The following is a 10,948-nucleotide window of genomic DNA, read 5'->3' on the forward strand; positions in this document are numbered from 1 at the left end:
CATTTACTAAATAATGAGAGCGTTTATATTCTTCAAGAATTGTTTTTCTTAAAATAAAACCACTTTCCTGAAATTAAAAAGTAAGAACTTTTTTTATTAAAAAGGAATGTAAGTTATTAAAATAAATTTCACATTCAAATACATCTTATTGATATTACGTTTTAATTATTTAGAATTCTGTATTTTTATTTTGATTTAGAATACTATTATTATTATTTTGTTCCTCATTTTTTCCGTTTCAATTCATTGTTTATTTTCAATTGAAATTAGAGCTTTTGTAGATTATTTTAAATTATCGTTTGATAAATATTTGAATATTAATGTTTTATTTTAAATGTTAGAAAAAATAACAGTATGTCAACTGTGATTTCAAATTTTCAAAAAGATTATTCTTACCCATGGAATCAAAAAGTTATGAATTTTCTAAAATGGGCATAGTTTTGAAAAAACAAGAGTAAAATTCATATAATATTTTAATTGAAAATAATTTTATGAAGAAAAAAGACAACTCATACATTTAAAATTTTTCATCCATTTTTTAATAAAAATTTGGAAAAGTATCAAATAAAATTTTGGATTATTACAATGGAACAAGATAATGTGCGATATATTACTGAAATTTTTTGAATTTTTTATTTCCATATGATAAGATAGAAATATTGTTGAATATTTTATTCACTAAGAACGCTTCAACTGACTTTACTAAATTTAGACAGATACAGATTACGTTCCTGGCTATACCAGGTTTACGTTTGGATTCAAAGAACTTAAAAGGACGTTATATATCATTATATGTATACAAGAAAAGAAGAAATTATATAAAGGCATTTGAGAAACTGAAACTCTTCTTTCTTGAAAAGATATATATTTAATTTACTATACATATTTTTATGTTTCGGTAACTGCCTTTCATTAGTTAATCGTGTTCTTTCAAAAATAAGGGATTAATGAAATCAGAGTATAATTTCTAAAACCTGCTGACTGACACAAAAATAATCACATTCTGATAACCATATAGAAATACTCAAGTATTTATGTGACATCTTAATTTTCATAAAAATCTCCAAAAGCATATATCTGATCTAGCCTTCATTTATGGCAGACCAAATAACATGCATCTGGAAGACAGAGATCACTATTTCAACTACGACTTTTAACCAAAATTTCATACCACAAACTTCTCGTTTGCACCCTCTTCAATATCTACAAAAGACGAAATTCTTTAAAGTATTTATGATTCATTAACCTGACTTGTATTGTCAATCTAGAGCACGGAAAAGCTAAACAACTGTAAGAAAAAATGGTCTGAATCTGCTAGAAATATGATTTAGTTATTTTAGAGAAAATATGCATGTTTTGTGAGAAACGGTAAAAATTTCCAAATATGTGTACACTTCTGATGTACAGAGGAAAATTATCAGATTTGGCTTTTTATTTATGATGATTAAATATTTCGGTTTCAAAATTAAATATTTAGAATAATTGTTATTCATTATTGGTAAGAGGAAACGAATTATTTCTTCTATAATCTTGGCACTGCCCTTCAAATCAATGAGGCAAAAATGAATATATATATATATATATATATATATATATATATATATATATATATATATATATATATATATATATATATATATATATATATATATATATATATATATATATATATATATATATATATATATACTAGCCGCCTTTGGCGACCAGCCGGTTCGCCAATCTTAATGCTCGTTAAAATTTTAATAATTAAATATTTTATGTAATTCCTACTTTAATAGCTTCTTTATCAAATATTTTAAAGCTTCAAATTATGATAGTCATGTAATTCACTCATAATAATATAAAGTCCTTCAGCCATAACATAACATGTATCTCTTTAATTTTCTGTTAGTTCCGGTAGAATTTATGCTTAAAATTAAAATGGAAATGACTAAACTGCAATTAATATAATATTTTTTACTGAAACAAAGCATTTTTTTAATAATATGATTACTGAAAATAGAGTCACTCAGCGTTTAAACTTTATGGGCACTAAAAAATATCTTTTTAAATTTATGTAATATCTCAAGAGTTGGTCAACAAAATTTTCTTAGATTCATTATGAGCAGATCGATTAATTAACAATGTTTAAATTTAAATGCATCAAACACTAAGAAAATAAAACGAATCGTTTAAAATAAACGGTTGAAAACAGGTTTTAAAAAAACTACTTAAAAAACGATGTACTTTAAACTATAAGCATATACAAAAAATATATAACTAACATAAATACAATTTACTTACAAAAGCATGCAACTAACCCAAAAATAATTTAAATCATCCATTGATAACGTTGTCATGGCAACAATCAGAACAGAATGCGCATGCGTGAATTTTCTTCGCCGGTTACGTAACGCAAATACGTGATTTTTTCTACGCCAGTTGGGGTAACGCTATGCGGATTAGAAATTTTTAATTTCCTTTATTCTGTTTTATTTTAATTCAAAAGTACTTCAGAATGAATCTGAAAGATTGATTCATTAACAATGTTTAATTTTAAATGCATCAAACATTAAGAAAATAAACAGAACCGATTGAAATAATCCGCCGAAAAATTTTAACCCTAGTCTCATTACTGTTGGGAGAAAAAAAAACTGAAGCCTTTCTCGTTTGGCGCTGGGGATAATGGAAGATTTTTTTGGCGGAAAAGTTGGCGGTGGGGAAAATGGAAGGTTTTTTTGGCGAGAAAGTTAGTTTTTAATTAATAATTAAAATTCTAATTAAAAATTCGAAAAAAGAAACCCCAGGTGCACATTCCCAACCTCCAAGGTATACATGTACCAAATTTGGTAGCTGTATGTCAAACGGTCTGGCCTGTAGAGCGCCAACACACACACACACACACACATTGAGCTTTATTATAAGTATATATATATATATATATATATATATATATATATATAGCTACTTTTACAATATTAGTAATTTTGTATATATCGGCACTTGAATTGAGAGAGAGAAAGTTTTAGACATTCTTATCTTTTTAAACAAAATACGATTTTTTTTATTAGATAATGTTCATTTAGTTCATTCATTCTTTTTTAAAAGAATCGTGAATATTTGAGCAATTTTATCTATGACGTAAAATTTAGATTAAATTATGTCTGAATTTCTTAATGAGTGATGCATGTGACAAAATATAAGTTATTTGTTATTTCAAAGTTTCAGTTAATTTTATTTTACTTCAATTAGTCAGTTTTGTTAAATTTAATCGTTTGTATATCAGATTCTACCAATAGTTTCCTTTGATGAAAAATGCCATGAAATGTCTTCATATGCATATTTATGAAAGAATAATATATTTGAATTTCTTTAGTAATAGATAGCTGAATTATTTCTTAGAAAAAATATTCGATTTCCAATATAGTCTTGTCAAAATTTTAATCCCAATTTTTTTAAACATTTTTTATGTGAAAAATATAAAATACATCTCAATAAAGTGATCTATTACATATCGATTAAAATTTTTTTATCTTGTTAAATGAATAGCTTAATATATTGATTATACAATGAAAAATGTATCAATGATTTTACACGAGAGTAGAATATTGATTTAATTCTTTTAAATATGCATTGTCTTAGAACTAAGTTTCATTCAGAAGGAGAGTATAATAAATAATTAACAGTTTTATATAGTAAATATTTATTTTTTAGTAATAATGATGTTTAAGAAAAGTATTTTATTGAAAATTTCAATGTCTTTTTATAAGACTATACTTACACAAAATAATTGAAAATGTTTCTTAAAACAATCTTTTATTAATATTAAATAGTGGAATCTTTATTTTCATTATTTTCCGTTTATAAATATTTTTCTCAGTTTTCTTACCATACAATGTAAATGTAATTTTTATTTATTTTATCATTAATTATTAATTAAGATTTCATTAAAGTAGTCATTAAAATTAAGTAAATGTGCAAAATTTGATAATTATAGGATATTAATAGAATGAGCATTAGAAAGTGCTATTTTTATTAGAATGATACATGATGAGTTAAATAACTTTCTTTTACTTCATAAACATGCAATAAGATAATTATTTTAACCCTTTTGGGAAATAAATTCAAGTCACAAATTGATTATAATGATTGTTTCAGAGTTTAGATAAATATAATTAAAAAATCTGGAAACACAAATTAATAATGAAAATAAATAATCGCAACAATTATTTGAGAGGGAGTTTTAAATTTCATATAACTGATTAATTCCAAATGGCTCAAACATAACAATAGAAACATATACCTTACTAAACGAAAAAGTGAGCTTAATTTAATGTCGATGTTTCTTTGCTTTTATCAGATAATAATAATAATTAAACATATATTTCTAATTTCATCTAAACAAAGACAAATTTTACTTCAAAAGAATGGAAAAAATGCTTGATATAAATTTAAAACAGGCAAAAATAAAGTTATATTTAAATTAAATAAAAGTGTTTCAAAACGTTACTTTTTGAAAACGACATCAATTATTTCCTAATCAAAAACAGAGACAATTTTTAAATATAGTATTGCAAAAAATTATTGTTAAGTTTCCTTAAATGTAATTTTTTTTTATTAATATCAATGTAGTGGCGTTGCAATTTTTTCCACTGCGTTTTAATTATCATTTTTCAAAAGTTGTTTTCAAAATTGAAAAAAAAAAAAAAAATGTTTTCTCATTTTGTCAACAGAATTCAGATCGTTTTTATCCTTTAGTCAAATATTGAATATTTTGACGATCTTTTATATCTTCATTTTTGAATATCGCAATTTTCAAATTTAGTGATTCATTATTTGATTCATTTAGTGATTCATATTCTGAAATGATTATTGAATTTCATAAAATATTGAATTATTTTTTCCTCTTTTCAAATCTGAGGAATCAAACATCATATTCATTATGTCAGAGCTGAACCTCAGGAGTAAGGCAATAGTTAAAAATAACATTCTCAATTTTAAAATATACAAGTTACAATTTTGACTGTTCTATATTATCATATGTCTTGGTTTAATTAGGATGGTACTTGCAAAACTTTACAAAAATATTGCGCATGTTCAATGGCTAGAATTAGCATAACAATTAAAATAACATAGTTATTATTTTTAACATAATTCGCATGCTTAAAATATTTTTTAAGGGAAATCATTTAGTTATCTTATGATATTTAACATAGGTCAAAGATAGTCAACATTCTTGACTGAAAAATTTGTTGCCAGTTTGGCTAATAACAATGTATAATAAGTAGAAATATTTTTTTATATTTTATTAAATAAATAGAGTAATAAAATTTTTAGTTTTTGTATTTTTTTTATATTTATTAAAAAGATTGAATGTTTCAAAAGAAGGTAATCAAAAAATTGCTTTCTATGAATATATAAGTACTTCATATCTTCTGTTGAGCTACAGCCATCCATTAAAAAAATAAAAAAGCTTCATTCTAAATGCATCAAATAAGTCTGCAAGATAAAAATGAATCATTTTCTTCCATATTAACAAGAATGATGTTGGCCTTTCTAGATACTTTGTGTTATGCGTTTCAAAGAATACGCATTTAAAAATCATTTCATTTTATGCATCACTAAATATTTGGCCACAGACATTTACCATGAAAGTTTGGACTCAAAGAAACTGCATCATTTATTTATTGTCGCACTTTAACTTTCCTTCCGATTCAGAATCCAATGGAGAATTCTATTCCCTGGCTGGCATCGTTTCAGTTAAAAATAAATCAATTTCATTGCAAATAAAAAAATCGTTTGCAACTCTGTATTATTCATTAAATATATTCTTATTCATTTTTTTTCTCGTGTTTTGTCTGTCAATAAATTAATATTATTATTACTTATATTAGATATAAAATGTTTTCCGAACTATAGAGGAATTAATCATGAAAACAGTTTTTGAGCGAAGTGAATGCCTGCTTTATTTATGAGAAAATCTCACATACTTTAGATTTATATCGACTGTACTTAGAGGATATAAAAACTTATGTGATGCCGGATTTACACTCGGCCAGTTATAAGGCAGAAAGTAGGCAGCGCATGCGTAGAAAGGGTGAAAAATGCTGTTTGGTGCAGGGCAAGTACTTATCCCGACGGGACAACTACAAGCCGCTGTATTTGTATTTATTGTATTTTTTACTGCGTTTGCGTTTGTAGAATTTGATGGTTTCTTTGGAGTGAAAAAATTTATTATTTATTATATACTAGCCGCCTTTGGCGACCAGCCGGTTCGCCAATCTTAATGGTCGTTAAAATTTTAATAATTAAATAATTTATGCAATTCCAACTTTAATAGATCCTTCAGCAAAATATTTTAAAACTTCAAATTTTGATAGTCATATAATTCACTCATAACATTATAAAGGCCTTCAGTCATAACGTGATATGTATCTCTCTCATTTTCTGTTACCCCTCGTAGAATTTATACTTTAAATTAAAGTGTAAAGGATTAATCTGCAATTAATATAATAATATTTTTTACTGAAACAAAGCATTTTTTTTAATAATATGATTACTGATAATAGAGCCACTGAGCGTTTAAACTTTATGGTCACTAAAGAATATCTTTCTTAATTTATGTAATATCTCAAGAATTTGTCAACAAAATTTTCTCAGATTCATCATGAACGAATCGATTCATTAAAAATGTTTCATTTTAAATGCATCAAACACTAAGAAAATAAAATGAATCGTTTAAAATAATCGGTCGAAAACAGGTTTAAAAAACTACTTATAAAACGATGTACTTAAAACTATAAGCATATATCAAAAAATATATAACTAACATAAATACAATTTAATTACAAAAGCATGCAATTAGCCTAAAAATAATTTAAATCATTGAAAACAGGTTAAAAAAAACTACTTAAGAAACGATGTACTTAAAACTATAAGCATATACAAAAAAATATATAACTAACATAAATACAATTTACTTACAGAAGCATACAACTAACCTAAAAGTAATTTAAATCGACCGTTGTTAATGGTTGCCATGCCAACAATCAGAACACAGTGGGCATGCGTGAATTTTCTTCGCCTTTTACGGTAATGCAAATGCGTGAATTTTTCTACGCCAGTTGGGGTAACGCTATGCAGATTATACATTTTTAATTTCCTTTATTCTGTGTTATTTTAATTCAAAAGTACTTCAGAATAAATCTGAAACATGGATTAATTAACAATGTTTAATTTTAAATGCATAAAACATTAAGAAAATAAACAGAATCGTTTGAAATAATCGGCCGAAAAATCTTAACCCTAGCCTCATTACTGTTGGGAGAAAAAAAAAACTAAAGCCTAAATCATTTGGCGTTGGGGAAAATGGAAGATTATTTTGGCGGAAAAGTTGGCGGTGGGGAAAATAGAAGATTTTTTTGGCGGGAAAGTTAGTTTTTAATTAATTAATTAAAATTTCAAAAAAAGGGACCCCAGGTGCACATTCCCGACCTCTAAGGTATACATGTACCAAATTTGGTAACTGTATGTCAAATGACCTGGCCTGTAGAGCGCCAACACACACACACACACACATTGAGCTTTATTATAAGTATAGATTAATTCTGACATCTTTTGCTCTTTATTCTTTCTGATGTAAAGTTTGTTTCTTATTTTCCTTTTATTTGCCATTTTTTCTATCCTCATCCAAATTTAGGTCCTTGAAACCTTTTTATTTTACCTTGTTTCTTCGTGTAAATATTTATCATTTTAATACGATATGCAGTGCAAAAGGAAAATCTAGGGATGCCAAAACGGCAATTTATAGCCGAGCATGGAAGGCTTAAATCTATATTATGAAGAAGTGTGGCAAACCTAAATCAGTCTCTTTCTACGCATGCGCTGGCTACTTGCCGTCTTATAACTGGCTGAGTGTAAACCCTGCATAAATTCAAGTAAAAGTAACAATTATTGTATCTGTGTACGCAGTTTGCATAAAATTAATTTAATAGATTGAGCTCTAATAATAATTTGAGCTCTAAATCACTGAACGACAATATTTTAGTCTGCTTTTAGTGCCATTAATATCGGCTTAAATGGCTTCTCTAATAAACAGTCATATTAATGTTTGTTGCCTTTTACAAACATGTAAATAGCTGTGATTTTAGATTTCTATTATTCTGAAATAGGAACTCACTATTCAAATAGATATATTCAATTTCGAATGTATCAGCACTATATCAATATAAGCAAATTTTCTAATTGTTGTAAATTAGCCTTGATTTATTGACATTTTTGACATATTAGGGTTTACGATATAGCCTCCTATGTCTTTTGCCATTTTTTTTTTTTATTTTATCAAATGACATCTTGAGTTACAGGACTAGGATATTTTACTGATTCAATTAAGAATCCACAGTATAGCTGTGGTGTTTGTGAAATATCCGTAAATTTTGAGTCTAATTATCATGGTTATTAGATGCAATTATTCGATTAAAAGCGTCTTTAGATTATTCGATTGACTGACAATTTTCAGAAATGATGATTCGTTCTCTATATAAGGCTTTCTATATACTCTATAAATAAGGATTTAAAAAAAGAGCAGATGGAAAATTTCAATTATTTCTAATTTTAAAAATATGTTGAAATTACAATGGTGCTAATTTCGAATACACTTAAAAGGTTGGTGGAAAATTCAGTACTTTTGTATCGAATTATAATGTCAATTAACGAGTTAATTCCAATTTTAGCTTGAAATGACAATTCGATGCTTGTATTAGGTGTGAGCACGGCGACTAACAGATAAAGCAGGCATATGGAAAATGTAAGTTATTTATAATTTAAAATATATAAAAAATGTAATTTTACTTATTTAATATTTATTGCAATTTATGAAATTACAGCGTCATTGAGTGATTTAAACTTTTATGTTTGGCAAATGTCTGTATTTCTATGCCTATATATTTCGATATTGTACATGTGTCTGACGATTTAGGGTTTAAACATAGACATAAATGTTTAGTTATTTTTCATTTAAAACCATGGAAAGGATGCAATGTAGTTCATTTGATGAAGTTCATATTTGAGGTAATTGTAGACAAAGCGTAAATTTTGTATGGAATTAAACTATCATAAAATTACTTAATTTCTATTTATAAATTTAAGAAATAAGTTTATCAATTCATGGCTGAAAAATTCAATTGAGATATTACACTAAATTACATATATTGTAGAATACCCCTTTTAAATTTATATTAGATAGTTTACCTATTTATAGTTTGCATAGTTTACATATTTATGAAATTTAAAAAAAATAATTGTATTATTTCCTATGCTATGCCTACCTTCTTAATCATCGTATGCGCACGGCGATTAAGGGGTTAAACTAAGCACAAATGAGAAATGTTGATAAATGATTAATTATGTTTAAATGTCTTTCGATATAATATATGCGCCCGATGATTTCAGTTTAAACACAGACGGAAATTTTTAATTATTTTCCATTTAAAACCATGTAAATGATGCAATGCAATTAATTTGATCAAGCTCATATTTGCGTGAGGTAATTGTAGACAATGCATAATTCTTGTATCGGATTATAGTGTCATCAAATTACTTAATTTCAATTTTATTAACATATATTTAAGCCCATACCTGTATAATTATACTCAAATTCTACATTAAATTACATATAATACCCAAACACCCTTTGTAAGTCTAAGTTAGACTAAATGGGAAACACTGCATTTTTTATATATTAATCAAATTAAAAAAAATAATTGGATTATTTCATCTATGCCTTACCTCTTAATCATCATATGCGTACGGTGATTAAAGGGTTAAATGAAAAGACAGATAGGAAATCATAATTGTTTTTCGTATGGATAATAAAGGAAAAATATAATGATTCTGTTTGGGAGCATGTAAAAATTAGGTTTGTAAAATCAGTTTTTTGAATAGATGAATTGATGCAAATTATTAAATTTAAGCACTTTCAATAAGACAATAAATATCGTGGATGTAATGTAACTGACAAAAAAATGTGTGAACCTTCGAAATGTAACACGCACAAGACCCTGATGAAAAAACAAACCTTTGATAAAATCTAACCTCGAATCCCAAAACTTGTCCTCATCTTCTAGTAGAAAAAATAACATTAGGCAATGTCTTTATAGAATTGAGCCAATCGCATACGTTTCTTTAATACCACCTATTGCTAGACGAAAACAGAAGTTTCACAAATTGGAATAGTTAGAGAAGTTTGATTAATATATTTTAAGTCATTATTTAGACATGGGCCATTTGTCAGATCTCTTATATATATAAAAATAATTTATGAGTATTTTTCAATCCTTTTAAATAAATACAATGAGCTTCGAGGGAATTGGTTTATCATAACTCTCACTTCAATAAAAAAACGAGAATGGTCAAATCCCATTTTCAATCCATCAAATCGCCATGCACAGTTTAGTCTTATGTATAAATATTGTGATTTGATTTTTTTTTTTTTTTTTGCTGTTAAAATTATTCACAACAAAAATGAATAGAATAGATGAATTTCCTCAATAATCCTTAAAATGTTTGTCTAAAATTTATTCGAATTATATATCATTTTTTCCAGGATGTATACTACTAAATGTATAGTATTTCAATGATAATTAATTTTAAAACCAGCCAGAATGGTCTGTCTAGAATATTCCAGCATATTCTTCAATAATTTTTCATACTATCCCCCCCCCTTCATAAAATTATGGACCTCATTATTTTATAATAATTTTCGAAAATGAAATATTTGAATAAAAAGACTAAATATTCCCTTTAGGCATGATAAAATGAAATAAATTACCTGCGGAATATCCTTATAATATATTTACTAGAGATATTTTAGCTGAATTTTCATAGAGCTACTGTAAAACTGTGGAAATTAGATAGAAGAATTATCATTTTATATGAATAATTGTTACTCCTAAAGGAGTAATACAGT

The sequence above is a fragment of the Argiope bruennichi genome, chromosome 11 (assembly GCF_947563725.1).
Source record: "Argiope bruennichi chromosome 11, qqArgBrue1.1, whole genome shotgun sequence".
Classification (NCBI taxonomy): Eukaryota; Metazoa; Arthropoda; class Arachnida; order Araneae; family Araneidae; genus Argiope; species Argiope bruennichi.